The following is a 7,602-nucleotide window of genomic DNA, read 5'->3' as shown; positions in this document are numbered from 1 at the left end:
GTTGTAGAATGTAATGTCACCATGCCCGTAATACAGACAGACAGACAGGTTGTAGAATGTAATGTCACCATGCCCGTAATACAGACAGACAGGTTGTAGAATGTAATGCCACCATGCCCGTAATACAGACAGACAGACAGACAGGTTGTAGAATGTAATGCCACCATGCCCGTAATACAGACAGACAGACAGGTTGTAGAATGTAATGCCACCATGCCCGTAATACAGACAGACAGACAGACAGGTTGTAGAATGTAATGCCACCATGCCCGTAATACAGACAGACAGACAGACAGGTTGTAGAATGTAATGCCACCATGCCCGTAATACAGACAGACAGACAGACAGGTTGTAGAATGTAATGCCACCATGCCCGTAATACAGACAGACAGGTTGTAGAATGTAATGCCACCATGCCCGTAATACAGACAGACACGTTGTAGAATGTAATGCCACCATGCCCGTAATACAGACAGACAGGTTGTAGAATGTAATGCCACCATGCCCGTAATACAGACACAGGTTGTAGAATGTAATGCCACCATGCCCGTAATACAGACAGACACGTTGTAGAATGTAATGCCACCATGCCCGTAATACAGACAGACAGGTTGTAGAATGTAATGCCACCATGCCCGTAATACAGACAGACAGGTTGTAGAATGTAATGCCACCATGCCCGTAATACAGACAGACAGGTTGTAGAATGTAATGCCACCATGCCCATACTCTGTAAGCGTGTGTTCTTAACATCAGGAGGAAGCAGGTGGATGTATGGATTGAACCCACGACTATATCAGGGCTCTAATATGTTTACTGTCAGGAGGTTTCCCACTTGACATAGGCTCACAAAGCCACAGTACACCGTCGACTCTCCTTGGGTTCATCTTAAAGTGACATGAGGCTGAGCCTTCAAAACTTTAATTGACCATGTTTTGTCAGCGGTTGCAGGGTCCATTTCACACACGGTCCCAGGCTGTTGTGTACCGTACAGGGCTTGTCTTGTCCACACCACAGATCACACCCCAGTCTAGCACTGACAAGTCAGTGAGGAAAACACTGAACACATCACTTCACGTCACACCTGTCCACATATTACCAGTAGTACCGTGACTGTCCCATAGTGAGGGACGGCCATTCTCTGCTCTCCAGCTGGTTTGAATGATGCTCCCTCTCACACAATAGTCACACCGTATGGTGGATTAGCCTCAAAACACCTGCTGGGACAATATAGTGGTCTGTGATGTGTAGACAGACACTTACCACACACAGAGAACACACATGAGCCCAGTGAGCACACATGCACGAGCACACACACACGTGCACACATGCACACACACACGCAAACAGAAGGCCGGCAGGTACCCTAGTGGTTAGAGTGTTGGACTAGTAACCGAAAGGTTGCAAGATCAAATCCCCGAGCTGACAAGTTAACATCTGTCGTTCTGCTCCTGAACAAGGCAGTAAACCCACTGTTCCTAGGCCGTCATTGTAAATAAGGATTTGTTCTTAACTGACTTACCTAGTTTAAATAAAGGTTAAAGGAAAAAAAAACAGTAATTCATAAACTATTGTTAATGCAATACGAGGCTCTGGTACACTGCTACTCTGTCATGTGGTACAGTGATGTGAGCATCTCTGTAGTGAAAGAGTCCTCAATGACACATGAGAGGAGAGGTGGGAATCTCCAGGGGATACTGGATAAACAGGACTTTCTGATGCCTGTCCAATCAGACTATACACACACACACACAGTGCTGCAGTGGTATTACTGTGGGTCAGATGAGGCAATTCTTAGTGTGGGTACAGATTTATGATCTTAATTTGAGACAGTTTGCTACAGCAGGAAATAATGCTACCGCAGCAGGAAATGTGGATTATAATTCATGGACATTTTTATAGGGGTTGATGCATTTTTCGTAAGGGAAAATCTAATCTGAAATGTTTAAGTGGAAATTATAAACTTCAGAAGCCTTTTTAAACTTCAAATACACTACAGGTTATAAAGATGTCCTGCAACAGGGTGATCAAATGAAGATCCTACATCTGTAGCAGAAAATGAAGTGAGCAGTACCACCATGGTTCTAAACATAGATGATAGAAGCTACTGGGGTGCAGCTCCTCTCTCTCTCTCTCTCTGTGTGTGTGTGTCGGCTCCTCTGGTACTGCCGCTGCCTCACATTCTACAATCTGTAGGGAAGGGTCCGCAGGGAGGTGGGACAGGGTCTCTGTCACTCATCTGCCATCCAACACTGACCTGTCACTCATACCAGGGGATGGGGCCAGGCACTTAGCTATCACAGGCACTTGGCTTGTCAAACCTCAGGCTTTCACTTCTCCATTCTCCATCTTCCACACTACCTACCCAGGGGGCTGTCACAAATGGAAACTGGTTGGCTTCTAAAAAAAAGTCAAGTGCCATCAGTGACTGTGCTGCTTTTAGACTCTCAGTCTCTCTCAGGTAGCTATGATGGTTTAGGATGCAGAGATTTGTGTTCTGAGGATGGGATAGGAATGGAAGTCATAGGAAATCTATTCTAGAGCCTGTTTGGAACTGGGTATGAATGTATTTTCTGCTTATATTTCTATGGAATGTTAGATGTAGTTTGACATGAGATGTGTGGTGATCTGTTAGATGTAGTTTGAGTTGTCTGTGTATGAATCAGTGATGAGAGTTGGCTGTGTGTACATCATTGATTAGAGTTGACTGTGTGTACATCATTGATTAGAGTTGACTGTGTGTACATCATTGATGAGAGTTGGCCCTGTGTACATCATTGATTAGAGTTGGCTGTGTGTACATCAGTGATGAGAGTTGGCCCTGTGTACATCATTGATTAAAGTTGGCTGTGTGTACATCAGTGATTAAAGTTGGCTGTGTGTACATCAGTGATGAGAGTTGGCTGTGTGTACATCAGGGATGAGAGTGGGCTGTGTGTACATCGGGGATGAGAGTGGGCTGTGTGTACATCGGGGATAAGAGTGGGCTGTGTGTACATCGGGGATGAGAGTGGGCTGTGTGTACATCGGGGATGAGAGTGGGCTGTGTGTACATCGGGGATGAGAGTGGGCTGTGTGTACATCGGGGATGAGAGTTGGCTGTGTGTACATCAGGGATGAGAGTGGGCTGTGTGTACATCGGGGATGAGAGTTGGCTGTGTGTACATCGGTGATGAGAGTGGGCTGTGTGTACATCGGGGATGAGAGTTGGCTGTGTGTACATCAGTGATGAAAGTTGGCTGTGTGTACATCGGGGATGAGAGTGGGCTGTGTGTACATCAGTGATGAGAGTTGATTGTGTTTACATCAGTGTGTGTGTGTGTGTATATGTTTCCCTGAAAATGTAATCAATCTCTAAGGATATTACTCGCTTATGGCTAATTCAGTTCAGTGTGGCTTATTTTACATGATCAAATACATCTAGAAGTATATCTCTCTCTCTCGCTCCTCCTCTCTCGGAATACAGAAATGGTTTCTGCTGGTTTGTTTATTTAACTCTCAGTTATTGATCGACTTGTATCTCTCTCTTCTTGCTCCAGGCCACGACTGTCTGGGTGATGTTGTCTCTAGACTCACTGGTGTGCTCCACTGAATACAGACTGTGAAGAAGCTGAAAAGGCTGTGTGTTTGGAACAGAGCCAATGACCAGGAGGCTAAACTGAAGGAGAATAAGGCCACAGAGAATTTATTAAAATGGGGTAAGTTTATACTGCTGTTGGGCATACCTGGCTCTAAAATGGGGTAGGTTTATACTGCTGTAGGGCATACCTGGCTGTAAAATGGGGTAGGTTTATACTGCTGTAAGGCATACCTGGCTGTAAAATGGGGTAGGTTTATACTGCTGTAGGGCATACCTGGCTGTAAAATGGGGGAAGTTTATACTGCTGTAAGGCATACCTGGCTGTAAAATGGGGTAGGTTTATACTGCTTTAGGGCATACCTGGCTGTAAAATGGGGGAAGTTTATACTACCGTAGGGCATACCTGGCTGTAAAATGGGGGAAGTTTATACTGCTGTAAGGCATACCTGGCTGTAAAATGGGGGAAGTTTATACTGCTGTAAGGCATACCTGGCTGTAAAATGGGGGAAGTTTACACTGCTACAGGGTGTAATGGGTGGTGATTGGAGGATTGAGTTAAAACCAACCTGATAGATCACTGGAATATGATGTTCAAGGTTGTTGTGCAACCTCCTGAGAGTCACAGCGGTAGACACACACACTGACTCATCTAGGTGATCACACACACATTGAGGAGTACTGAGAAGAGATCGATGACCAACGTGACCTGATATTATGAGTGGTGTGACACAGTAGTATTTGGAGAATAACTTGGCAACTGCTTGGCATCCGACCACAAGGCCCTACAGAGGGTGGTGAGTACGGCCCAGTACATCACTGGGGCCAAGTTCCATGCCATCCAGGACCTCTACACCAGGTGGTGTCAGAGAAAGGCCCTAAAAATGGTCAAAGTCATAGACTGTTCCCTGCACGGCAAGCAGTACCGATGGACCAACAGGACCCTGAACAGCTCCTAACCCCAAGCCATAAGGCTGTTAAATAGTTAGTCCCGGTAGCTATTGGTCAACTATTTAACAATCTGCATCAACCCTTTTTGCACTAACTCTTTTGATTCATCACATACGCTGCTGTTTCTGTTTATTATCTATCCCGTTGCCTAGTTACTTTATCCCTACCTATATGTACATATTTCCCTCAATTACCTCGTACCCCTGCACATGGATTCGGTACTGGATTAATTCCTTGTGTTATCATGTGCCTATTATTTCCCTTCCTTTCTCTCTGTGTTGTTGGGAAGGGCCCGTAAGTTAGCATTTCACTGTTAGTCTACACCTGTTGTTGGGAAGGGCCTGTAAGTAACCATTTAACTGTTAGTCTACACCTGTTGTTGTGAAGGGCCTGTAAGTAACCATTTAACTGTTTGTCTACACCTGTTGTTTACCAAGCATGTGAATAATAAAGATTTGAGGACGGCTGATGTATTTCCAGGAGTAGAGTTTTTAATTAAACCTGAATATCGTCCTTTTACCTCCAACATGTTAGGAATATTGATAAATGTATTATCCACTATCAAACTAACTATTGTTTTTTCTCTGGAGCCATAGAGCCAGCTGGTAAAAGAGGAAGGGCCATTAGTAAATCAACCTATTTTTATTGCATTCATCAATGCATCAGGGAGGGATGAGGGATGAGGGATGATGAGTCTGCCTAATGAAGGACTGTTTCATAACTAAGTGCGGTATGTCTTTCGACCCTGATCTGTGCGGAAGATTACAGAGGTAGCTAGCAAGCTATATGCACAGCCCTGGCCCTCAGCCATGCAATCTACTAATTACAGAGAGAGGGGAGTTAGTCCACTACACAGCACTATTGCTCTCTCTCGTTCTCTTCTTCTCTCTCTCTCTCTCTCTCCCTCTCCCTCTGTCTCTCTCACTTCTCATTTCTCTTTCTCTCTCTCTGTCTCTCTCTCCCTCTGTCTCTCTCTCTCCTCTCCTCCTAATCCACCGCTCCTCTCTGATTAGTAAAATGAAAGGTGAAAGCTAACTTAATTACTGTCCATTCAGCTTAATCTTTTATTTTCCTCCTCTGGTTTTTCATCATGGCCCGAGCAGAAAGAGAGAGGGCAAATAAATCCCTTATTTTATTCCTTGATGTGGAGCAAAATGAGCAAAGTGATTATTCAAGTTAACGGAAGGAATCACGCATCAGGGACAATGACATTGTGTGGAGTGGGGACTTGCTATCCCCGCGTCCTAGTGTCATATTGTCCTAGTATAATTGTCCTAGTGTCATATTGTCCTAGTGTCATATTGTCCTAGTGTAATTGTCCTAGTGTCATATTGTCCTAGTGTCATATTGTCCTAGTATAATTGTCCTAGTGTCATATTGTCCTAGTATAATTGTCCTAGTGTCATATTGTCCTAGTGTCATATTGTCCTAGTGTCATATTGTCCTAGTGTAATTGTCCTAGTATAATTGTCCTAGTGTCATATTGTCCTAGTGTCATATTGTCCTAGTATAATTGTCCTAGTGTCATATTGTCCTAGTGTCATATTGTCCTAGTATAATTGTCCTAGTGTCATATTGTCCTAGTGTCATATTGTCCTAGTGTAATTGTCCTAGTATAATTGTCCTAGTGTCATATTGTCCTAGTATAATTGTCCTAGTGTCATATTGTCCTAGTATAATTGTCCTAGTGTCATATTGTCCTAGTATAATTGTCCTAGTGTCATATTGTCCTAGTATAATTGTCCTAGTGTCATATTGTCCTAGTATAATTGTCCTAGTGTCATATTGTCCTAGTATAATTGTCCTAGTGTCATATTGTCCTAGTATAATTGTCCTAGTGTCATATTGTCCTAGTATAATTGTCCTAGTGTCATATTGTCCTAGTATAATTGTCCTAGTGTCATATTGTCCTAGTGTCATATTGTCCTAGTGTCATATTGTCCTAGTGTCATATTGTCCTAGTATAATTGTCCTAGTGTCATATTGTCCTAGTATAATTGTCCTAGTGTCATATTGTCCTAGTATAATTGTCCTAGTGTCATATTGTCCTAGTATAATTGTCCTAGTGTCATATTGTCCTAGTATAATTGTCCTAGTGTCATATTGTCCTAGTGTCATATTGTCCTAGTATAATTGTCCTAGTGTCATATTGTCCTAGTATAATTGTCCTAGTGTCATATTGTCCTAGTATAATTGTCCTAGTGTCATATTGTCCTAGTATAATTGTCCTAGTGTCATATTGTCCTAGTATAATTGTCCTAGTGTCATATTGTCCTAGTATAATTGTCCTAGTGTCATATTGTCCTAGTATAATTGTCCTAGTGTCATATTGTCCTAGTATAATTGTCCTAGTGTCATATTGTCCTAGTATAATTGTCCTAGTGTCATATTGTCCTAGTATAATTGTCCTAGTGTCATATTGTCCTAGTATAATTGTCCTAGTGTCATATTGTCCTAGTATAATTGTCCTAGTGTCATATTGTCCTAGTATAATTGTCCTAGTGTCATATTGTCCTAGTATAATTGTCCTAGTGTCATATTGTCCTAGTATAATTGTCCTAGTGTCATATTGTCCTAGTATAATTGTCATATTGTCCTAGTATAATTGTCATATTGTCCTAGTATAATTGTCCTAGTGTCATATTGTCCTAGTATAATTGTCCTAGTGTCATATTGTCCTAGTATAATTGTCCTAGTGTCATATTGTCCTAGTATAATTGTCCTAGTGTCATATTGTCCTAGTATAATTGTCCTAGTGTCATATTGTCCTAGTATAATTGTCCTAGTGTCATATTGTCCTAGTATAATTGTCCTAGTGTCATATTTTCTTTGATGGTTGATTGTCACATGGCTAAAACCACAGTATCAACATCTCACAGAAGCTCAACCGTGGAGCTAAAATCAAAATGTAATCTAAATGAATGCTAATCTCATTCATGACATGTACTGTATGTACTGTGTGTACTGTATGTACTGTGTGTACTGTATGTACTCTGTGTACTGAATGTACTGTATGTACTGTATGTGCTGTATGTACAGTTTGCTGTATATACTGAAGGTACAGTATGTACTGT

This window comes from Oncorhynchus clarkii, chromosome 22, assembly GCF_045791955.1.
Source record: "Oncorhynchus clarkii lewisi isolate Uvic-CL-2024 chromosome 22, UVic_Ocla_1.0, whole genome shotgun sequence".
Taxonomy (NCBI): domain Eukaryota; kingdom Metazoa; phylum Chordata; class Actinopteri; order Salmoniformes; family Salmonidae; genus Oncorhynchus; species Oncorhynchus clarkii.
The sequence above is the reverse complement of the archived record's forward strand: the minus strand, read 5'-3'. Positions refer to the sequence as shown.